Below are 25,119 nucleotides of genomic sequence, written 5' to 3'. Positions count from 1 at the left end.
TAACAAAATCCAGATAAAGAAGGAAATCAAGATTGATAACATGAAATGTACAGGCTGCTTGTGTCTTAAGGATATTTTCCCATTACAACAGAAATTCCTGAGACACCAAGAACTTTCATTACACTCATGAGGCTACACACACAAGACTGAACATCAAGGATGAACAAAAATCAACCAAGGGCAGCCAGAGGTAGGGTGCCCTGGCAAACTATCCAGATTTGGGACTGGAATCATGAAGTTTGATATCTTAGCAATAAATAGAAATTAGAAATAAAATCATTTACATGTCGAATGAACCACAGTTTTGAATTATTTCAATCCCTGATTGAATTAAACTGGTTTGGAATTGCCAGCATCCCTAACTGTAACAGAAATAAACATAGATTATTTCTTACAGCAAACAACATTATCATTATCCTCAAAATACATACATACTTCTTCAGGTGAAGATTGTATGTCTAAAGTCCAAGAGAAACAACAGGCGATACAAACAATCAAGTGAGGGTTCTAGAGACAAGAGCATTAAGATATAAATGACTAGAGCTATTAGGCAAGAAAAAGAAATTAAAGGGATACAAATTGGGAAAGAAGTAGTCAAACTATCCCTCTTTGCAGATGACATGATTCTTTATTTAGGGGACCCAAAGAACTTTACTAAGAGACTATTGGAACTCATACAGGAGTTTGGCAAAGTAGCAGGATATAAAATCAATGCACAAAAATCAATAGCCTTTGTATACACAGACAATGCCATGGCTGAGGAAGAACTTCTAAGATCAATCCCATTCACAATAGCTACAAAAACAATCAAATACCTTGGAATAAACTTAACCAAGGACGTTAAAGATCTCTACAATGAGAATTACAAAACCTTAAGGAAAGAAATAAAAGAGGATACAAAAAATGGAAAAATCTTCCATGCTCATGGATTGGAAGAATCAATATCCTCAAAATGTCCATTCTCCCAAAAGCAATTTATAGATTCAATGCAATAACAATCAAGATACCGAAGACCTTCTTCTCAGATCTGGAAAAAATGGTGCTGAAAATTATATGGAGGCACAAGAGACCTCGAATAGCTAAAGCAATCTTGTACAACAAAAACAAAGCTGGAGGCATCACAATTCCAGATTTCAGGACATACTACAGGGCAGTTGTAAACAAAACAGCATGGTACTGGTACAGAAACAGATGGATAGACCAATGGAACAGAATATAAACACCATAAATCAATCCAAACATCTACAGCCAACTTATATTTGATCAAGGATCTAAAACTAATTCCTGGAGCAAGGACAGTCTATTCAATAAATGGTGCTGGGAAAACTGGATTTCCACGTGCAGAACCATGAAGCAAGACCCCTACCTTACACCTTACACAAAAATCCACTCAACAAGGATTAAAGACCTAAATCTACGACCTGACCCCATCAAGTTACTAGAGAACATTGGAGAAACCCTTCAAGATATTGGCACAGGCAAGGAATTTCTGGAGAAGACCCGGGAGGCACAGGCAGTCAAAGCCAAAATCAACTATTGGGATTGCATCAAATTGAGAAGTTTCTGTACTGCAAAAGAAACAGTCAGGAAAGTGAAGAGGCAACCAACAGAATGGGAAAAATATTTGCAAACTATGCAACAGATAAAGGGTTAATAACCAGAATCTACAAAGAGATCAAGAAACTCCACAAAAACAAAACCAACAACCCACTTAAGAGATGGGCCAAGGACCTCAATAGACATTTTTCAAAAGAGGAAATCCAAATGGCCAACAGGCACATGAAAAAATGTTCAAGGTCATTAGCAATCAGGGAAACGCAAATCAAAACCACAATGAGGTTTCACCTCACCCCGGTTAGAATGGCTCACATGCAGAAATCTACCAACAACAGATGCTGGAGAGGATGTGGGGAAAAAGGGACACTAACCCACTGTTGGTGGGAATGCAAACTGGTGAAGCCACTATGGAAGTCAGTCTGGAGATTCCTCAGAAACCTGAAGATAACCCTACCCTTTGACCCAGCCATCCCACTCCTTGGAATTTACCCAAAGGAATTTAAATTGGCAAACTAAAAAGCAGTCTGCACCCTAAAGTTTATTGCAGCTCAATTCACAATAGCTAAGACCTGGAACCAACCTAAATGCCCATCAACGGTAGACTGGATAAAGAAATTATGGGATATGTACTCTTTAGAATACTATACTGCAGTAAGAAACAACGAAATCCAGTCATTTGCAACAAAATGGAGGAATCTGGAACACATCATGCTGAGTGAAGTAAGCCAGTCCCAAAGGGACAAATACCATATGTTCTCCCTGATCGGTGACAACTGACTGAACACCAAAAAGGAAACCTCCTGAAGTGAAATGGACACTATGAGAAATGGTGCCTTGATCAGCATAGCCCTGACTGTTAATGAACAACTTAATACATTATCCCTCTTAGTAGTTTTTTTGTCTGTTCTACTTAATATGACTGGTTTAATTCTGTAATTATCACACAGTTATTCTTAAGTGTTGAAAATTAACTGAAATGTGATCCCTGGTAAACATAGGAGTAGGAATAAGAGGGGGAAGAGATGTATAATTTGGGACATGCTCAAGCTGACTTGCCCCAAATGGTAGAGTTAGAAACATACCAGGGGATTCCAATTCAATCCCATCAAGGTGGCATGTACCAATGCCATCTCACTAGTCCAAGTGATCAATTTCAGTTCACAATTGATCATAATGAAAGGACTAAGAGTCAAAGGGAGCACATAAACAAGTCTAGTATCTGCTAACACTAACCGATAGAATAAATAAAGGGGAGAGTGATCCAACATGGGAAGTGAGATACTCAGCAGACTCATAGAATGGCAGATGTCCTAAACAGCACTCTGGCCTCAGAATCAGCCCTAAAGGCATTCGGATCTGGCTGAAAAGCCCATGAGAGTATTTCAGGCATGGAAAGCCAAGACACTCTGGCAAAAGATCTCTGTGAGTGAGATCCCAGTGGAAAGAACAGGTCTTCAAATAAGGAGGTACCTTTCTCTGAAAGGAGGAGAGAACCTCCACTTTGACTATGACCTTGTCTAAACAAGACAAGAGTAGGAGAACTCAGAGGGCTTCCATAGCCTTGGAAACTCATAACTGGAGCATAGGGAGATTACTGATGCCATAGACAGGAGTGTCAATTTGTAAAGTCAACAACAGGAGTCACTGTGCACTTATTCCTCATGTAGGATCTCTGTCCTTAATGTGCTGTACATTGAGATTTAATGCTATAACGAGTATTCAGACAATATATTTCACTTTGTGTTTCTATGGGGGTGCAAACTGTTGAAATCTTTACTTAATGTATACTAAACTGATCCTCTGTAAAAAAAAAAAAAAAAAAAAAGAAGAAGAAGAAGAAGAAGAAGAAATTATCAACTCCCAACTTGACTCTCACTGGGATTAAACATGACAATAGATCTGATCTGATTTCATCATCATTTTAAAAAAAAAGATAAAAATAACTAAGCAATCATGCAAATATAACTGAGAAAATAACTTAATCTACAACAAACACAACTCAAAAGAAAATTCCAGAATCACTATGTCACCATAAGATGTTTAACAATTTTAAACATAGTTAGAGAGAGATAGTTACATGGAGAAAGATAAGAATAAAATGTCCAAGCCATAATCTGGGGTGTGGTAGAGGGGTATGAGAGATAGAACATACAGAAATCAATATATAAATTTCAAATGCCATATGGGGACACATAGGGTAATTCAAAAAGCTCGCAGTAAGTGGAGTTAAAAGTTCATTTTGAAACAGAAAATTTGAATTTCATCCAGAATCTTCTCATAATACACATTTCCTATGAACTTTCTGAAGACCTCTCATTCATGCATTTGGAGAATGGAAAGGAGAAAGAAAAAGTACAAACAGTATCTGAAAAGCTATAAGCTGAGATGTGTCCAATACTAACAAAAAATATTAGTCACAGATTCAAAAAGCACTATAAACACAGAGGGACCATTAAAAGTAAAAACAATTTGTAAATATACTAATAAACTGAAAACCAAAATAAAAATCTTTAAAACAGCCAGAGGAAAAGACTGGACTCCTTTTTAAATTCAAAGGATTAACATGGGAAGTGAGATACTCAGCAGACTCATAGAATGGCAGATGTCCTAAATAGCACTCTGGCCTCAGAATCAGCCCTAAAGGCATTCGGAGCTGGCTGAAAAGCCCATGAGAGTATTTCAGGCATGGAAAGCCAAGATACGCTGGCAAAAGATCTCTGTGAGTGAGATCCCAGTGGAAAGAACAGGTCTTCAAATAAGGAGGTACCTTTCTCTGAAAGGAGGAGAGAACCTCCACTTTGACTATGACCTTGTCTAAACAAAATAAGAATCGGAGAACTCAGAGGGCTTCCATAGCCTTGGAAACTCATGACTGGAGCATAGGGAGATTACTGATGCCATAGACAGGAGTGTCAATTGGTAAAGTCAACAACAGGAGTCACTGTGCACTTACTCCTCATGTAGGATCTCTGTCCTTAATGTGCTGTGCATTGAGATTTAATGCTATAACGAGTACTCAAACAATATATTTCACTCTGTGTTTCTATGGGGGTGCAAACTGTTGAAATCTTTACTTAATGTATACTAAACTGATCCTCTGTAAAAAAAAAAAAAAAAAAAGAAATTATCAACTCCCAACTTGACTCTCACTGGGATTAAACATGACAATAGGTCTGATCTGATTTCATCATCATTTAAAAAAAAAATCATCTATTATTTTTCACTTTATGTTTCTGTGTGGGAGCAAGCTGTTGAAATCCTTACTTAATGTATACTAAGCTGATCTTCTGTATATTAAGATAATCGAAAATGAATCTTGATGTGAATGGAAGGGGAGAGGGAGTAGGAAAGGGGAGGGTTGTGGGTGGGAGGGATGGTATGGGGGGGAATCCATTGTAATCCATAAATCGTACTTTGGAAATTTATATTCATTAAATAAAAGTTAAAAAAAAATTCAAAGGATTATTAGCCAGATTGACCATTGATAAGCAGCACTCAATCTTTTTGTCACCTTTGAAAAGACCAGGATGTAAACACCTTGCTCTCACTTACAGATGTACACTAGATGTATCTATTCAACAGGCCAGAGAAAATGCTGATGTTCCCAGAGAAGAGCCAGTAAGAGTGCCATCTTTAGTTTGTCTGTACAACACTTTATGATATGGATGTACAAAAGAAAGCATAATCTTTAATTTCTTTATATTTAATTCTATCAAAATCTATTTTGACTACTGTAGTTCTTTTATATTTGCTACATTACTCCTTAATGTGTCATCAAGGCCCATTGAGAAATACTTCATGATTCTCAAAAAATAAAAAAAGCTATTTTTTAAAATTTCTTGCAATTCTTTTCCTCAGTCCTACAAGGAAAGATTTAAATAATGATGACATTTTAATTAAAGATCAGTGGTGTTAATGATTGTGAAAAAAATCACAGAAAGGACTGCTAATCCAGGATGAGCATCGTGGTGCAGCCAGTTAAGCCACCACCTGCAACACCAATGTCCCATTGGAGTGCCCATTCAAGTTCTGGCTACTCCACTTCTGATCCACCTCCTTTGTAATATAACTGGTAAAGCAGCAGAAGATGCCCCAAGTTCTTGGGCCCTGACCACCCAGGTGGGAGACCAGATAGAGTTGCAAGCTCCTAGATTCTTCCTGGCCCAGCCAGACATTGAGGCCATTTGGGGAGTGAACCAGAGATTGGAGAGATTGATTTTCCTCTCTCTCTCTGTCTCTCTGTCTCTCTCTGTCTCTCTGTCTCTCTAACTCTGCCTTTGAAGTAATTAAATAAATATTTTTGAAAATAAAAACAGAGGTGGTAATCCCAATTCTGTAAGCCAACAATAGCATGGAACTAGCAACAAACTAGGAATCAGGACCTGAGATTCTATTTCTGGTTTTGTTCCTAAGTAACTTTATACAAGTTTCTTAGCCTTTCTTGGCTCATTTCTTCATCTATGAAATGATCTCTTTAATACCTTCAAATTCACATATTCTATGACATAATGTAGATCAATATATACTTTTCTAACAAGACATATGTGACATCTGATTGTATTCTAGGATATCTTCCTCCAAAATTTTCATTCAAGTTTATATCCTTCAATACTAAGAGATAAATTTTAAAGAGACAATAAGCAACTGCTAAAGATAGAAGTCTGGATCCTTCCTGGTCTCCAACTACTACAGGTTAACATGTCTTGTGACCACATAAATAACATTTGCTGTTTACTCATACTTCTTTTTTATTAAGTTCTACATTTATTTTTAATTTAAATTTTAATTTTTAAGGTGAAAAAATTTCATGTATTTTATATATTCAGATTAAAGAGCATAGTGATACTTTTACCTTACTCTCCCTCCCTTCTTCCTTTCTTGTTCCTTTCTTATTTTTTAAAAGATTTATTTATTTATTTAAAAGGCAGAGTTACAGAGAGGCAGAGAGAGAGAGAGAGAAAGAGAGAGAGAGAGAGAGAGGTCCTCCATTCACTGGTTCATTCCCCGTTGGCCACAAGGCCAGAGCTGAGCAAAAGCCAGGAGCCAGGAGCTTCTTCTGGGTCTCCCACACAGGTGCAGAGGCCCAAGGACTTGGGCCATCCTCCACTCCTTTCCCAGACGATAGCAGAGGGCTGGATTAGAAGTGGAGCATCTGGGACTTGAACAGGCTCTTATATGGCTAAGCCACAGCACTGGCCTCTCCTTCTTTTAATTTCTACAATGATGTACTTCCAGTTTATTTTATACTCATAAGATTAACCCTACATTGAGTAAAGAATTCAACATATAGTACTAGGGAAAAAAATACTGTTCCTCAACAGTAGAGAGACAAGGGCTATAAACAATCACTGAATCTCAAAATGTCACTTTAGCTTATATACATTGATTTTTTTCTCTATTAGTTACCACAGATCAGGGAAAGTATATGGTATTTTTCTTTTAGGGACTTCCTATTAAGTTCCTATGGACTTTTTCTAAGATCTATTTATTTATTTGAAAGGTGGAGTTACAAAATGGCAGAGAAAGTGAGAGAGTGAGAGGGTGAGAGAGAGAGAGAGAGAGAGAGATCTTCCATCAGCTGGTTCACTCCCCAAATGGCCAAAATGGGCAGAGCTGGGCCAATCCAAAGCCAGGAAGCAGGAGCTTCTTCCCGGTCTCCTGTGCAGATGTACAGGCCCAAGCATTTGGGCCATCTTCTACTGCTTTCCCAGGCCACAGCAGAGAGCTGGATAGGAACTGGAGCAGTTGGGTTTCAAACCGGAATGCATATGAGATACCAGCACTGTGGGCAGCGACTTTACCCTCTATGCCACAGCACTGGCCCCTCCTATGGACTTTAAAATGGATACTTTCAAAGGTAATCATTGCCTCTTTTTCTCTAAAACATTCCGTCAGCATGGAAGCAAGGGAATATTATGAATCTATTACTACTTCTATGACATCTGCTTCTTGAAGATTTCACTGAAACTTAATGTGCTTAATTTGAGAATCAGACATCATATTGTTTTAAAAATCTCCTCCTGATTAGGTCTTTATATTATAATAGTGGCTTCTAACCATTTAACCTTCAAATTTCAAAACATCTTTACTTGACAGATATCCAGAGCTACACCATTACACAAAGTGCTTATAAGGTTACTTGAATAGCTTATGAATTAAATTATATATAATCAGAGAAAAATTGAAATATCATTTTTGAAAGATTTTCCTGAAAGAGACATTCTTTTATGTAACAGTTTCACTATGTTTCCTTGACAACACTGCTGCTAAGAATGTCTCTTTCAGGAAATAAGAAATCTGTGGTAAATGACTGATGTCTTTTAAAAATAGAAAATACGAATATACTATGTGTAGGTAAGCATGTCACTATAATCATACAACCAAGTGCAGATCACCAACTAGTCTAAGTTGTATTCAATGTTGTTTATATAAAATAATAACATTCACCACACTGAAACTTTGAAAGCTATAAAAAGAGAGTAATTTCCAAAATATTCTATAGAAGTACTAATGCCACAGGTACTTTAAGTATAGTTGATACAGACAATATCTTTCTCCAAATGGGTAGAAAATTAAGCTAAATGTATTCACTGAAGTATTCACTCATTACTGAGCTTTGGACTATACTGGGTATTGAACTTCATTAGTAAAGTAATAACCAAACAGAGAAAATGGCAATCTACTCTGTGTGGCATAGAGAATCAGCATTCTGACTTCATCTCCCAAAAGATCAAGACAACAAAACACTTTACGTGATCATTCAGTCCATGCTTCTACCACAGGGTTTGACTAGCAACTGTCTATTTTATACATAATTTCCCAGAAGAATTGTTCCAATGACCTAACCTAATATTTAATCTATTGTATGTGGTTTATGTTCCATTTTGGAGTCATGGAAAAACTTAAAGAAACCGCCAAACTTTCCAATTATGGGAATAAATGTAATAATATACTTTTTCTTTAAGTTATGTTTAAGCACATGCATTCCTAACGTACTACAGCTAGATGTTAACATTAAAATTGCTATCCTTCAACCTACTCTCCTACCACCAGAACTTACATCTGACCCAACAATTAACATTCAAAGACAATCACTTTAATCTTGGAAGCAGAACTGCTGATGTGCATAACAAAATGGAATGTGGGGTAAGGACACCTGACCTAAAATCACAGCTCCGAAATCACCTCCAGGTGTAAACTGGGCAAGTGATATAGTGATTACTCATTCCATTAACCTTTCTACTGCAAACCAAGAGATTATAGGTGAAATATAAAAAGGACAAGGATTTAGATACATAATAAACATTGCTTCCAACATGACACAGAACAAAAGCCAAAGCATAAGGAGGACACAAAGGAGGATGAAATTTCAAGTTAGGAAAAGAAAGAATAAATTCTACAAATGCCTTAAGTTGTATAGGAATTTTTCAATAGGAATTATTTTACATAGTAATTTACCCTTGAACATTCAAATATACCAGCAACGGCCGGCGCCGAGGCTCAACAGGCTAATCCTCCGCCTTGCGGCGCCAGCACACCGGGTTCTAGTCCCAGTCGGGGCGCCGGATTCTGTCCCGGTTGCCCCTCTTCCAGGCCAGCTCTCTGCTATGCCCCGGGAGTGCAGTGGAGGATGGCCCAAGTGCTTGGGCTCTGCACCCCATGGGAGACCAGGAGAAGCACCCGGCTCCTGCCTTCGGATCAGCGCGGTGCGCCGGCCGCAGCGCACCAGCCACGGCAGCCATTGGAGGATGAACCAACAGCAAAGGAAGACCTTTCTCTCTGTCTCTCTCTCTCTCACTATCCACTCTATCTGTCAAGAAAAAAAAAATATACCAGCAACACAAATTTTCAAAAAGGCATCTATTTCACAAAGTACTCCAATGAAAACCATTTTGAGAATCTCATCATCAGTTTTTATCTGATGTCAACAGAAATGGATTTTCCTATGACTGTCACTGTGCTGTACAGAATTAAGCCACTACCTGCAATGCCAACATCCCATATAGGCACCCATTCATGTCCCACCTTCTCCACTTCCAATCTAACTCCCTGCTAATGCACCTAGGAAAGCAGCAGAAGGTAGCCCATGTATTTAACTTCTGCTACCCACATGGGAGACCCAGATGAAGCTCCTGGCCCACCCCTGGTCAATGTAGCCATTTGGGGAGTAAACTGACAGCATTTATCTTCTTCTCTAACTCTTTCAAATAAATAAATATTAAAAAAAAAAGAAATGGTGTTTCCTTTAATTTAATCATTCTGGTAATTTATATTATATTGGTATTCCTTTTTCTTCTCTCACCTAATGTGGTCAACAAAACCCTCTATTTTATAACACTCTATATGACATTGAGCATGCAGGAAATACACTTAATTAACTGTCTTCATGGAATATGCAATCTATTAAATAAAAAAACTCAGCAGTCTGCCCCTACCTCTTACTTGTTCTACAATTCAAACAATATACATTTACTGAGCACCAAGTATGAACCACACAATAGAGAACCATAGATGAATAAAGCAATCATAGTCCCTGCCCTCCCTGAGCTTGAAGACTACTTTTCATGAAGAAATGTGGCCCAAGATAAATCTGTGATGCATTTTCCAAATAGCTCAAGTGATAAATTGCTTTCCCATTACACATTTGCTCTTTCGTAAAACAAAACTACACAATCATTAAAACCAATTGTTCTTATGGTTTAGGAAAAAAGACCAATAGTAAACATTGCAAAACTATCTTTTTTAAAATTTGTATCAATATAAAGAGAACAAATATCATGTATTTCATAGGTACAATCCTAAGATAACCATACTTCTGTCTCTAGCCTCTTTCTCTCCCTCAATCTCCCTTCCTTCCTTTTCTTTAATTTTTGCAAAAACATAATTCCAGTCCACTCTAAAATCACAGGCTTAAGGTACAACTAGCCATAATATTCAAAAATATTACAGAAAAAAATCCCCTAGGCATATGCACAGAACATGTTGAGCTCCACAGGAACTCATAATCAGTAATACTTTTGTAGTTTTGTGACCACATTATATTGCCAATGTCATTAATATCAAGAGTAACTGTCAATACCTCCTGAGAGTTAAGATGAGTTATCACGACATCTTTTTTTTTTTTTTTGACAGCCAGAGTTAGACAGTGAGAGAGAGAGACAGAGAGAAAGGTCTTCCTTCCGTTGGTTCACTCCCCAAATGGCCACTACGGCTGGTGTGCTGCGGCCGGTGCATTGCACCGATCCGAAGCCAGGAGCCAGGTGTCTCCTCCTGGTCTCCCACGCGGGTGCAGGGCCCAAGCACTTGGGCCATCCTCCACTGCACTCCTGGGCCACAGCAGAGAGCTGGACTGGAAGAGGGGCAACTGGGACTAGAACCCAGGGCCCATATGGGATGCGGGCGCCCCAGACAGAGGATTAACCAAGTGAGTCCACGGCGCCGACCCCTTGTGGTTATCTTGTCGCACAACCTTTTCCATTCTCCTGAATACACCAGTATACTCCCCCTGCCCCAGAGACACAAATGGTTTTGCAGAAAGGACTAAGGGGAACCACATGCATTTTTTTAAAAGATTTATTTTATTTATTTGAAAGGCAGAGTTACAGAGAGAGGTAGAGCAGAGAGGTCTTTCATCCACTGGTTCACTCCTCAGATGGCCACAACAGCCAGAGCTGCGCTGATCTGAAGCCAGTAGCCAGGAGCTTCTTCCGGGTCTCCCATGCTGGTGCAGGGGCCCAATGACTTGAGCCATCTTCTATTGCTTTCCCAGGTCATAGCAGAGAGCTGGATCAGAAGAGGAGCAGCCGGGATTAGAACCAGTGCCCATATGGGATGCCAGCGCTTCAGGCCAGGGTTTCAACCCGCTGTGCCACAGCACCAGCCCTACCACATGCATTCTAATTTTTTTTAAAGGTCATGGTCAAAGAACATATGAACATACTAAAATCATTACTCTCACAGACAATAGTGGAAGAGGAAAATGAGAGAAGACATAGTCATTTAAAATCCTATAGACTGCTCCTGTTTAAGAAACACAAGTTAGTATTTAAAAATAAATTTTTAATACCTAAAATACATCCATTTCCAACAACGTTTTTACTCTAAGTATCCTCCCTAATTAGATGTGTATGCATACTAACAAACTCTTTTCATTGTTTTTTGTCGGGTACAACACATGCACTATCTCCTCTTAATTACTGCTCCTGTACCCTTCAGTGTAACGCCTGATGCAGATGGTGACTTCTTGTATAAGGAAAGCACTGGGCCAAACAGAGGTAATTTCTTTTTTTTTTTTTTTAAGATTTATTTTATGTATTTGAAAGACAGAGTTACAGAGAGAGGTGGAGACAGACACAGGTCTTCCATCTACTGTTTCACTCCCCAGATGGCCACAACGGCCAGAGCTGTGACGATCTGAGGCCAGGAGCCAGGAGCTTCTTTCGGGTCTCCCACATGGGTGCAGGGGCCCAAGGACTTGGGACATCTTCTACTGCTTTCCCAGGCCATAGGAGAGACATGGTTCAGAAGAGGAGCATCCAGGACTAGAACTGGTGCCCACATGGGATGCCAGAGCTTTGGGCCAGGGCTTTAACCCACTGCACCACAGCACCGGCCCCCAGAGGTCATTTCTGAAGTCTGACAGCGTCCCTTCAGTCTGTTTGAAACTCTGTATTATCATTTCTAGAATACATGGTGTCCATTTTAGCAATCTCAGTCTGTTGCATCCCCTAATCAGCACAATCTCACAATCACTGAAATATATGAGAGAACTTCAGAAGGTTTGTGGGAAAAAGAACCTAAAAGATAAATTTTGATAAAAAAAAAAGTTTGAAATCTACAGTTTTTTTCCTAATGGGAATTTTTCCGTGCAGTTTTTGAAGAACCCTCAGACATCAGAATACCAGAACTAAATTATAGTTACCCAAAAAAGCAAAAACAAAAATATTCATACAGTGTTAAATTAATATGGCATGTGTTTAATACCAAATATAACATAACTTCTAAAATTGAAGTATATACAAATATCATCTGAAATTTACCCTTCTTTTTTTCACCTTGCAAGAATTTATCCTTGGAGAGTACACTGTGTAATAACTTCTCGTTACTCACTTCTATATTACAGCGAACTTATTTTTTTCGTGAATCAATGCAAAGTGTAACTGCTCCTGGTGAATATCGCCTGAGTTTATCACCATTAGTATCAGTAATAGTCACCAGTACACACTATGGAAGAAAGTGAAAACTACCTGATGTACTTTGTCATTTTCTAATATAGCAAGGGGAGCAAATGAGTAAAATCATGCTACAATACCATATAACAAGGTATGTATATTGGACAACAGAACATTCTAATGAAATTGAATTTCCATTTTGTAAAAGAATATATAAGCCAGGTTGGGAGAGATGAATGTTTAAAAACCATAAATAATCCTTTCAAATCATGACAGGCAATTTTACTCACACAAATGGATGAATTTTTGTCTATGTTTTTTAAATGAACTGAGATTCACTTTAAGGCAATTCTTTTACAAAAGACCTAGTCAAAGGTGATTCATTTGAAAACAGAAATTATCTTGGGGCCAGTGTTAAGCCGCTGCCCACAATGCTGGCATCCTATACAGGCACCTGTTGGGGTCCTGGCTGCTCTACTTCCGATCCAGCTCCCTGCTAATGCACTTGGGACAGGACAATGGCCCAAGTGCTTGTGTCCTTGCACCCACCTTAGAGTCCCCTATGGAGCTCCTGGCTTCGACCCAGACCAGCCCCAGGCGTTGCAGCCATTTGGGGAGTGAACCAGCTGATGAAGGATCTCTCTCTGTCTCTCTCTCTCTCTCTTCCTCTCTCTCTCTCTCTCATTTTCTCACTCTCACTCTCACTCTGCCTTTCAAATAACTAAAAATAAATCTTTAAAAAATAGAAATGACCTTTAGATATTTCCATCCTGGAAATAACTTCTTGACCAATGAGATTATTTTTTACCAAAGTATCTATACTCATATATTAATTTCTGAAAAAAATGTTCTCTCATACCAGAAACCTACCCCATGAAAAGAAGTACAAAACAAAGAACAGAAATATTCACACATGCAGCACCACTAGGAACTTCAAATATCTCCAGCTTCAAATTCGTAGATAGAGAAATCACTCATCCTCACCACAGGAACACAGCTAAATACACTTACCCTTTTCATACTAACATCTCACGACATCCCCCACTCTCACGTCAACTTCATGGCCTTTCTTGTTCTCCATTTATTCTAGACCTATTTATTAAGTACCTAGTATGTTCCAGACATTTTCCCAAAAAAGTGAAAATTCGAGTGAACCAAAGCAATCATGGTCTGGGCAGCCCTCATGGAAGGGCTCTAGTAGAGAAGACAAACCTCAGCTAACAAACATACAGGGAGAGGGATGTGACTACCATGACTGCATGCATGAAGGGAAGGTGTGTATGTTGTGAGTTTACCTCAAGAGGTTGCTCTAGTTGGGGGCAGAGGTAAGGTTTTCTCAAGGAGGGACCCATGAGTGAATCTGAACTTGTGAGATGTAGGGAAGGACATGGGAAGAATCTCATGCAGAAGGAACAGTGTGCACAGAGGGTGAATAATTATAGAGCAAAATTCAGAGAGTAGAGCAGGCAGAGCTGGAGAGTGGGATGAAGCCCCACAAGCAAATGAGTGACAGGGTCTGATCATGCAGGGCCTTCGAGTTTACCTTAAGAATGTGAATCTTTACCCTAAAAGCAATGAGAAGCTATCAGATTTTCAAGCAAGGGAGCAGGGTGATAACACATAAACTGAATACTTTCACTACAGAATGAACAACAGAATGCAGGCAGGGGAGCAGAATGGGAAGAAAACTAAGGGAAAGAACCAGAGAAACCGCTGTAGTGGTTCAGGAAAGAAGACGGCAGCTTGAACGGGACAATAGTAGTAATAATGATCCAGAGGTTGAGGGATAAATGCAAGAGACATTTGAACAGTAAAACTAGGAAAATTTGGGAGTGGATTGGATTTGGATATAAGAATGCAAGAGCTAATAGGGTAACTCTAGGTTTCTGGCTTTCATAATGTGTAGAATATGGCAACATTTACTGAGACAGAAAACGGGAAGGCCAGCACCATGGCGCAGTAGGTTAATCCTCCGCCTGTGGCGCCAGCATCCCATATGGGCACCGGTTCTAGTCTCGGTTGCCCCTCTTCCAGTCCAGCTCTCTGCTGTGACTTGGGAAGGCAGATTTGATGGGGGAATTAGGGACTAGATAGGAGGACAACTCAAGAGCTGATCTGGACAGAAATTTAAGATTGCTGATGAAGACAACTTGTGAAGAAAACTACCAAGTAGGCTGGTCTGGATACTGGAAAAGAAGTCTTACTGAAAGTCTTTATTTGTGATTCTACTTCATACAAATGAGAACTGAGATGAAGATGGATTAGACTGTCCAGGATGAGAGTCCTCAAGGGAAAAAAGAAAGCCTGGAATCCAGCTTTAAGGAAAGTCAAAGTAGCTTGACAGATGAGTATCAGTTTGCAAAGGTGATTTCCATGTCTGGCTGCCTTTCTCAACCCACAGAACTTAAAAGACCAATCAGGAGAATGGGTGCCACAGATGCCAAGAGAAAGGAGTACTTAAGGAATGGTGGGAGTGAATACCCATATAAAGCTAGTAAAAGTCAGACAGGTACAGACAAATGTCCCCAAAAGGTGACTACTGAATACTGTATGTGAGAGCTATATTGGTAGAGTGATATGAAATGGATATAAGGCAAATCATGAAACAAAGAATACTGAATGTAAAATTCTATTTTAAATTATTTATTTATTTTTATTTAGTTCAAAGACAGGGTGAGAGAGAGAGAGAGAGAGAGAGAGAGAGAGAGAGAGAGAGAGAAATCTTTCACTCCCAAATGCACTCATCAGTTGGGCCAGGGCCAAGCTGAAGCCAGGAGCCAACAACTCCATGTGGACCTCTTACATGGGTGGTGGGGACCTGAACACCTGAGCTATCACCACTCCTTCTCAGGGCATGCATCAGCAGAAACCTGGGCTGGAAGCAGAGGCCAGATTCAAACCCAGACACTCCTATATGAGATGCAGGCACCTCAATGGCAGCTCATCCCATGCTACCTGCCTCTAGAGAAGTGAATTGGAATGAAAAGATTAAGGCTATTTAAAAATCTGCCGTGACCTGACCTACACTGAAACTGAGGCCTCACCTTCATATCCTTGGTCTTCTAAAGCCAACAGGATTCCAACATAGCTCCATCTTCCTTTGGTCAGTTAGTTCATTCCCCACTTAAAAGTCACACTAAATCGACTGATCCAGACGCTCTAGCTTCACACATGTAGCTCTGTTTGATGTGCTGTTAGAATTGCAGTGCCAGTTGCATCCCACTGTGCCTCAAATGTTAGCCATTCATAAACAACTGCCACAATTATATTCAGGTAAATGTACTTCCTGAACTAGCATTCACTTCTTACTTTGCTTTAAATTGGCTGAACTTAAAATATAAGTTAGTTTATCACTAAAGGAAAAATGTATGCTAAGATTACACATGGTACTTTGACATTTACCATACATGGAAGGTTACTGTACACAAACAAAAAATAGTGAAAGCAAAATTTATTACACTTAAGCTAGAGACTATAGCTCACTGATGGCTCTGAGCTTCACATGTGCTTTGAAATAAACAAGCAAGGGGCTGGCGCTGTGGCACAGCAGATTAACGCCCTGGCCTGAAGCGCCGGCACCCCATATGGGCACCTGTTCGAGATCTGGCTGCTCCACTTCCGATCCAGCTTTCTGCTTTGGCCCTGGAAGGCAGTAGAAGATGGTCCAGGTCCTTGGGCCCCTGCACCCATGTAGGACACCCGGAAGAAGCTCCTGGCTGTTGGCTTCAGATCAGCGCAGCTCTGGCTGTTGTGGCCAACTGGGGAGTGAACCATCGGATGGAAGACCTCTCTCTCTCTCTCTCTCTCTCTCTCTCTCTCTCTCTCTCTCTCTGCCTCTCCGCTCTGTATTACTCTGACTTTCAAGTAAAAAATAAATCTTTAAAAAAAAAAAGAAAGAAAGAAAGAAACAAGCAAAAGGTAAGTGGTGCTGGTCACCAAATGAAATGTTAAAAAACATAGTAACCTAAAAACAGAGACAACTGTTTTTATTGTGAAGTGTTCTTAATTCTTGTGCAAATTCTAAATCTCTGGTTTTTTGTTTACTTTGTTTTCTTTTTTTTTTTTTTTTTTTTGTCCACAAACTCTTTTTCTAGATTGGTCTGAGTAATTAGGCTTTTATACTGGTCTCTCTCTAAAGTCTCGTCAAAACTTAGAATATTCTCCCTATAAAGCTATCCAACGCTCTGGCCTGAAGCGCTGGCATTCCATATGAGTGCTGGTTCGAGTCCCGGCTGTTCCTCTTCCGAACCATGTGTCTGCTATGGCCTGAGAAAGCAGTGGAAGATGGCCCAAGTCCTTGGGCCAACTTCACCCACATGGGAGACCCGGAAGAAGCTCCTGGCTTCGGATCAGTGCAGTTCTAGCTGTCACGGCCATCTGGGGAGTGAACCAGTGGATGGAAGATCCCTCTCTGTCTCTACCTCTCTCTGCAACTCTTTCAAATAAATAAAATAAATCTTTTTTTTAAAAAAAAAGAGGCCAACACTGCGGCTCACTAGGCTAATCCTCCACCTATGGCACTGGCACCTTGGGTTCTAGTCCAAGTTGGGGTGCCAGATTCTGCCAAACTTGCTCCTCTTCCAGGCCAGCTCTCTACTGTGGCCCAGGAGGGCAGTGGAGGATGGCCCAGGTCCTTGGGCCCTGCACCCGCATGGGAGACCAGAAGGAAGCACCTGGTTCCTGACTTCAGATCGGTGCAGCGCGCCGGCAATGGCAGCCATTTGGGGGGTGAACCAATGGAAGGAAGACCTTTCTCTCTGTCTCTCTGTCTTACTCTGCCTGTCAAAAAAAAAAAAAAAAAAAAAACTGAGCACAGTTATACAAAGTGTCAGCTCTTTCAGCAGACATTTAGTGAGCAACTTCTATATCCTATATGTTGCCCCAGGTGCTAGGTTTCAGGCATTAGTAACAGAAAGCCTCTGTAATAAAAGAATTTAATTCCATGATGGGAGATGGACATGTGAACAAATCATAATTCAGAATCAAAGGCCCATTAATAGTATTTATAAAAAGAAATGGTTAACTGTAACTACCTAAGCTGCGCAGGAGCAGCAAGCAGGTTGTCAGGAAAGTCTTCTAAGGAAAAAAATCTACAAATTCTCTAGATTTTTTTTGCTTTTTATGTGATGAGAGCTTTATGCATGTGCCTCGAGCTACAGGTTATATTTCTCACATAAATTCCTGTATATTCATTACTTATATAAGGTTTGTTTTATAACCAGTTTACAGGATCACTGACATTTGCTGTTAGTTTTATTTTTCTCATAGAGGAGGTAAGATTTTCATTTACCAAGAAAGCAAAACCTGGCTGGAGAGACAGGGAATATTCATTCCCTGTGCTGGGAGTCAGGAAACACTTCTGCTCTGCTTACTGTCATGTGACCATGTGAAAATCACAATGTTTCTCAGCCACAGTTTCTTTTATAAAATAAGGATTTAAAAACCTGAAATACTTTGATTTAAAATAATCTAGGCCTATATTTGTGGATTTACTGTGAAAGGAAAAAATATTGAAGAGGAATAATTTAATTAAAAATAAGTAGATTCTAAATTACAAAATGGTGAGCAGGTAATTATGAAGAGAAATGAGACACATGATATCCAAAATAGCTATCTTAAGGGAAAGAATGCAACAAAGATTTACCTCAGTTAATTTAGGGGAAGAAATTTATTTCATTATGACTAGAGAATTAAAACATAAGGTTTCCTTCTGCCAAAAATAAACCAATGAGGAGGAAGGACAGGCAAACCGAGGAAGAGACAAAGACAGATTTTTAACTTTATATTCTGTATACTTGTGTGTTGTTTTCATTTTTAGAATAAGAATTTTTGTATCAACTTACTAAAACAAATTTTAAATAACAAGGATTTTGAGTTCACGGAGACAGACTAAGAATCTGCATTTATCTTCCCTTTCCACCAAGGACTCTTGAGACAACTTAAGAAACATACAAGAGGAATGGAAAATAACAATGCAAACAACAGAAGATTTCAGCAAATTTCTAGGAAAACAGTGAGTTAAAGTAGGTTGATAGGTAAAAACTGGTTAAATTCTGACTGTAGCAAAGTTGAAAGTGTGGCTTAATGGCTGAAATTTGCCCCCCCCCCAAAAAAATAAAAAAGAAAGAGAAAGAGAAAGAGAGAGAGAGGGAGAGGGAGAGGGAGAGGGAGAGGGAGAGGGAGAGGGAGAGGGAGAGGGAGAGGGAGAGGGAGAGGGAGAGGGAGAGGGAGAGGGAGAGGGAGAGGGAGAGGGAGAGGGAGGGAGGGAGGAAACAGCCTCTGACAGCCAGCCACAAGAAACAGTGAACACAAACTAACTTCTAGCCAGGGCAGTGCAAAACATCACACCAAAGGTCTATCTCACTCATTTTATTTTACCCAAAACATCATGTCTGTCTCTCAATTTAAAAACTACAAAGCATGCTAAAAGGAAACACACACACACACACACACAGCTTGAAGAGAAAGAGTAAGCATCAGAAATAGATCCAGATATAGCAGAAATTTTGGAATTAATCAAATTGGAAAGTTAAAATAACTATGATGAATATGGTAATGACTCTGCCAGAAAATAAAAATCAGACAAAATGCAAGAACACGGGAGCAATGGGAGCAAAAAAGTTAACTAAGAAAGAGTCCAAAGGAAATGCTAGACATAAGAAACACTATAGCAGAAACAAAGAATGTCTTCCATGAGATCATCAGCAGAACAGAAAGAGATGAAGAAAGAATAAGTAAACTTGAAGATATCAGTAGAAATTTATAAATATTTTTAAAAGGGGAAAAAATCTAAGAACTGAGATATAATTACAAAAAGTGCAAAGACACCTAATGGGAATTCCAGTAAGAAAAGAAAAGAATAAACAAAATATTTTAAATTAAACAATGGCTGAGAATTTTCCAAAATTAATGACAGCCATCAAACCACAGATACAGGAGGTGCACAGCAAACCAAGCTTAAACACCAAAAAATCTGTAGGTAGGTACTACAGAACATCAAAGACGAAAAATCTTAGAGAAAAGAAAAGCAACATATGTCCTGGGAAAATAATTATATAGAAGAGTCATGAACCAAAGAAGCAGCAAGCTAAACAGAGCATGATTTGGAAAAATGCCTAAAATATAAGAAAAGATGTCCCCATTGACCTTGATGCTATGCTCTCCCTCAGGTGGACTCTGGTATTGCTATTAGACTACAAAGAAATGAAAATATATGTTTATGTAGCCATAATGATTTAAAGGCTGTTGCTGATTTTCATATTTCAGAATTAACCTGTAGAAATACACAGCATTCATTTCTATATGGCTACAAAATAAATTTTTAATGTTTTCAATTTGAAAAATGTAGAGAGCAGCCATTGAGCAATGGAAAGAATAATTGTGATGGAACACCAGAGCTCTAAAGCACCCATCTTACAGAGCAGAGATGCAAAGGAGAATGCTGCTCATATATGAGAATTGCTGGAAGTCAGGGAAGGAACCAACAGACTTTTTTTTTAAAGATTTATTTATTTGAAAGTCAGAGTTACACAGAGAGAGAAGGAGAGGCAGGGAAAGAGGTCTTGCATCTGCTGGTTCACTCCCCAGTTGGCCGCTATGGCCGGAGCTGCGCCGAACCGAAGCCAGGAGCCAAGAGCTTCTTCTGTGTCTCCCATGCAGGTGCAGGGGCCCAAGGACAGTTTCCCTAGGCCTTAGCAGAGAGCTGGATCAAAGTGGAGCAGCTGGGACTCGAACCAGCGCCCATACAGGATGCCGGCATTGCAGGCAGCGGCTTTACCTCCTATGCCAAAGCGCAGGCCTCCTCAACAGACATTTTTAAAATTGTAAATCAGAAGAAATGGAAAGAGAAAAGGGCCAGAGAGGTGGGAGTTGTGCAAGGGAGATAAACCTAGGAATGCAGGTAATGTTAGCAGCTCTTCTCTAATGATCATACTTGGAAAAATAAAGAAATAATCACGGCATTTAGAGTTATGCAGGTAATTATTAGAATAACAAAAACAGAAAAGTTAAAGCATTTGGTTGATGCCTTTGGTGAATAAGATTGGGGAAAGTGCATAATAAGGAGGAAAAAATCTTTGTATATTATAAACCACTCTGTCCCTTTTATTTTTTAGCATAGACATATATTTCTCTGATAAAAATAAAACTTTAATGACTTTAAAAAGAAAGTTTTTAAAATAAATTTTTAAAGCTTTAATATTGTAAGAGTCTTTTCATGAGAAACCCAGTAAAGGTGACTTTAAATGGGCCTCATTCATCTAAGCTAGCAGCTCAGAACACTACCAGAGAGGGTGATGCCCCTGGGTACTTGGTCTTTTTACTAGAACTTCAAATGCCCAAAGAAGATAAAATAAACTTGACATATCCCTTAGCACAGTGTGTTCACAACTGAGAAAAAAGAAGCTGCCTGTAAGGTAATGAGAGAAGATGTCCCACCGTGAAAACACTTCTCAACAAAGGACACTGAGAGAGAAAGATTAACACCGGAATTTTCCCATCAGTGTGAATAAAAACAAAGGAAAAAAAGAAATCAGGGGATGCAAAGAGTAAGACTGTATTGTGGATTGTGCTACAACTGAAGTTGATATGCAAACACCAAGAATGGAAGCAATCCTTTGGGCTTTAATTCCTTAAAGCCTAAAGGAGGCTACAAATTCACATTAGTAGTTGGTTGTGGCAAATAGACAAGCTCTAATGCCAAACATTGAGTTGGCACTCAGGTTTGCCAAAGGAAAGAGAAGATAAAATGATTTAGAGTTCAAGGACCCAGATGCAAGTCCATGCTGGCTGCTTACTAGCAATGGGACACTGGCTAAGTCATGTAACTTTTCTATAACTTAGTTTCCTTGTCCATGTCTCTATTTCTTAATGTCTAGTAGAGATAATAAATAATACCAATGATAACCAAAGCAGCAAAAACAATTTAACAACCATCCCAACCTATCTGCTGTTTTTATTCTAAAGATAATGTAGGATGTATACCTTAAACTTATTAAAAGGGCAAGACGGCAGCCTTTTCCTTTGCCAGTGCCACAATAGCAACTTCAGGAATCTTATGGTGCCTGAATATTTTGGCATCTTCAGCCTATTGAAACTGTGCCAAGAATGCCTGTCTTATTTCTTCAATGTCTGCCAGACATTTCAGGCATATTCAGCCACCAGTGGCTTCCTCTGCTCCCAGACTTAACACATCTGTCAAAAGCCTTATGTGTGGGCATTCTACAAACATACTCAATAGAATGGTGCCCTTGCTTCCAACTATCCTGAAGCTCCCAGTCAGAACTGTCACAGACTCTCGTTCACAATGGCAAGAGAAAGACTGAAAGCTGTCATTGACAGGTTTCTTCAACTTCACTCTGGCCTTTAGCTAATGAGAAAGGCTAGTTGCAAAGAAAAATGTGACCACAAGAAAAAGACACTTGAGGGTATCTGTGTTCTGAAATAAAACCCAGAGTAACCCCTAAGATAAAATGACTGCTTTCAGAAAGAGGCAAAACTGCTATGCCAATGATGCCCATCAGAAGTACTATGATCATACAAACCTCAAAGTGTAAGCCAGAAGTTTCACAGGTCCCGAGTCATCACTTATGTCTATTTGGATACATGTTTTTGGAAAAATGAATAAGTAAAACACTTGATGTTTTATATGAAACCAAATGCTGCGTAAACTAACAATACCAGTGTTAAACCTCTGAGAGTTTTAAAACAATGGATTAAATATTTCCAGATTTGATCAAAAGAAAAGAAAACGTCAAATGTTATGAAACTCTAGGGCCAGAACTGTGGCGTAGCAGGTAAAGTTTCCGCCTGCAGTGCCGGCATCCCATATGGGCACCAGTTCAAGACCTGGCTGCTCCACTTCTGGTCCAGCTCTCTGCTATGGCCTGAAAAAGCAGTAGAAGATGGCCAAAGTCCTTGGGCCTCTGTGCCTACATGGGAGACCCAGAAGAGGCTCCTGGCTTCGGATCTGCACAGCTCCAGCCGTTGTGGCCAATTGGGGAGCGAACCAGCAGATGGAAGACTTCTCTTTCTCTCTGCCTCTCCTTCTCTCTCTCTGTATAACTCTGACTTTCAATAAATAAATAAATAAATCTTTTTTTAAAATGTTATGAAACTGTCATCTATAACAATTACTCATCCAGGAGAAACTTTCCTCTCCCTGAACCTTTGTTGACTACTATGCTTCTATTCCTACCGGAAGCCTAAACAAACGTTGGTGGGGAAGTGAAGGAGGTCATGACAGCAGCTTATCTGATCAGCATCCACTAGGAAATCTCAACCTGTATTTTGCTGCTCCTATCTGTAGGATGCAATGATAATTACAAAGAAAAATAAATAATATAACCAATTCACTATAGCATGGAAAACCTTATAACTGCGAAATCTTTTTTATGTATCTTTGAGAAGTTTATAATTTTAGTGGTGGGCAGACAATTTTAAGAATGAAATCTAGGTCGAAGCCGCGGCTCACTAGGCTAATCCTCCGCCTGCAGTGCCAGCACTCCGGGTTCTCATCCCAGTTGGGGTGCCAGATTCTGCCCCGGTTGCCCCTCTTCCAGTCCAGCTCCTGCTATGGCCTGGGAAGGCAGTGGAGGATGGCCCAGGTCCTTGGGCCCTGCACCTGCATGGGAGACCAGGAAGAAGTGCCTGGCTCCTGACTTCAGATAGGCGCAGTGTCAGCCATGGCGGCCATTTGGGGAGTGAACCAACAGAAGGAAGACCTTTCTCTCTGTCTCTCTCTCACTGTCTAGCTCTGCCTGTCAAAAAAAAAAAAGAAGAAGAAGAATGAAATCTACTACAAAGAAGGAAGAAATAGATGAGACTGAAATAACTTATATAACATGTATCTGGGAATAGATTTTTGAAAGAAACATTATAACTACTAATTTTTAGTTTTATGTTTATTCTACAACAATAAAATATATAGTCTATTATTTCTAGAAAGCATGTGCCATCAGCAGAACACTAGGAACACAATTCATATAAAGAAATGGGCTCCAGGGGCCGGCGCTGTGGTGCAGCAGGTTAATGCCCTGGCCTGGGGTGCCGGCATCCCATATGGGCACCAGTTCAAGTCCTGGCTGCTCCACTTCCGATCCAGCTCTCTGCTATGGCCTGGGAAAGCAATAGAAGATGGCCCAAGTTCTTGGGCTGCTGCACCTTTGTTGGAGACCTGGAGGAAGCTCCTGGCTCCTGGCTTCAGATCGGCACAGCTCCAGCTGTTGAGGCCAATCGGGAAGTGAATCAGCGGATGGAAGACCTCTCTCTCTTTCTCTCTGCCTCTCCTTCTCTCTCTGTATAACTCCTTCTAATAAATAAATAAATCTTAAAAAAAGAAAAGAAATGGGCTCCAAGTAGAGAGCTGGTATTCCTGTGACCTGAGGAACTGGGTGAGTCAAGAAGAAAACTGTGAGTTCAATTTAGATGCTTCAGTTTAACGGTGAGGATAGAGAAGGCTTGCTACAGGAAGAAATAATTTCCACTATCTCAGTGATATAACATAATGAAGGTTTATTTCTCATATAAAACTTGCTGTCAGTCCAGCTGAACTTCCAAGGCTCTGTGTGCTCTCTAGTGGCTCTACAATCAGGCTGCTTTGATCTTGTGAATCCTTGAGAGACAGGATAAGGCAACAGATAGCCACTGACTTCTGCTTAGACAATTCAATGCCTTGGCCTAAAATAATCCAAACCACCTCCCCTCATAACATGCTTACCCTAATTAATCATATAGCCTGGCCCCAACTAAAAGAAGCTGTGATGGGTACTTTCTAGGTGTCTGGAAGGACAGAAGAACAAGATAAGAGCAAACTCTAACTCTAACTCTACCTGTCAAATAAATAAATAAACAAATCTTTAATAAAAAACAAAGGGATGAAAAGGTAACTTTCTTTTTTTTTATTTTTTTATTTTTTGACAGGCAGAGTGGACAGTGAGAGAGAGAGACAGAGAGAAAGGTCTTCCTTTTGCCGTTGGTTCACCCTCCAATGGCCGCCGCGGCCGGCGCAGCGCGCTGATCCGAAGGCAGGAGCCAGATACTTCTCCTGGTCTCCCATGGGGTGCAGGGCCCAAGTACTTGGGCCATCCTCCACTGCACTCCCAGGCCACAGCAGAGAGCTGGCCTGGAAGAGGGGCAACCGGGACAGAATCCGGTGCCCCGACCGGGACTAGAACCCGGTGTGCCGGCGCCGCAAGGCCAAGGATTAGCCTAGTGAGCCATGGCGCCGGCCAAAAGGTAACTTCGAGAAGACAAAACAGGGTGAAAAGACTAAACTTCACTAAAAAAGATAAAAATGAACTGGAGTTTGTAGAACAGAATCTTTTTCAACTACAATCCTTGTTATATCTTACCAATTGCCTCTAGGCTCCAGTATAGAACTCTCTAGATGACA

The 25,119-nt window shown here is 40.0% G+C and overlaps 1 long non-coding RNA gene and 1 pseudogene across 5 annotated transcripts in view; one reads left to right on the top strand and one right to left on the bottom strand.

Moving 5' to 3' along the window:
- LOC149126012 (uncharacterized) overlaps positions 1–25,119 on the bottom strand; it is a 496,014-nt gene that overhangs the window by 345,315 nt on the left and 125,580 nt on the right. The window contains exon 3 of one of the 5 annotated variants that reach the window (XR_016235191.1): positions 11,148–11,340. The exons of the other annotated variants lie outside the window; for them this stretch is intronic. This is a non-coding gene — a long non-coding RNA (uncharacterized LOC149126012). Of the gene's footprint in view, positions 1–11,147; positions 11,341–25,119 lie in introns of those variants that run through there. 5 annotated transcript variants of the gene reach the window in all.
- Positions 11,784–22,282, top strand: LOC100347303 (large ribosomal subunit protein bL35m pseudogene; annotated as a pseudogene).

This window comes from Oryctolagus cuniculus, chromosome 6 (genome assembly GCF_051225735.1).
Source record: "Oryctolagus cuniculus isolate XC-2025 breed Fujian yellow rabbit chromosome 6, ASM5122573v1, whole genome shotgun sequence".
NCBI classification, from domain to species: domain Eukaryota; kingdom Metazoa; phylum Chordata; class Mammalia; order Lagomorpha; family Leporidae; genus Oryctolagus; species Oryctolagus cuniculus.
This window is presented reverse-complemented; position numbering and strand designations above follow the sequence as displayed.